Raw genomic sequence first — 516 nt, forward strand, 5'->3', positions numbered from 1 at the left:
ATCTTGTGATACACACTCATCTACATCCTGGTTTACCAATACAAATGCCTATAATAACAAACATTACTGAATATACAAGAAAGAAGAAAACCCAGCAAGATGAAACACACAAAAAGAGTTCTTCCTACAAACAAAAAGTATTCTGCAGCACTAATAATGACATTGTCATTTTTTAAAGAACGCAATAGCCTACCTTTACTGCTCCCTGATCACTGGACAGCAGCAAAGAGGAGTTTGGGGAGGAGAAGTAGCAGCAACTGCTGTACTAGAAAGATGAATTACACATGTCACTCAACTTAATGTACCATATGAAAAATATGGATACAGGACTGGCTGATTTGAAATACAGATTCTCTAGCAGGTAAAACAGTAAACATACGGTATATGCATTTTGAATGTGTATGTAGCGTTACGCTATTTAGATGTCCAGAGTGAGCAGGTTATTAATTCCAAAAACACAATGCACACATTTTTTCTGTGTGTCCTCAAAACCAGGAAATACAGATATGTAGTTTT

Source organism: Pelophylax lessonae (assembly GCF_965119305.1).
Source record: "Pelophylax lessonae genome assembly, chromosome: 4".
NCBI classification, from domain to species: Eukaryota; Metazoa; Chordata; class Amphibia; order Anura; family Ranidae; genus Pelophylax; species Pelophylax lessonae.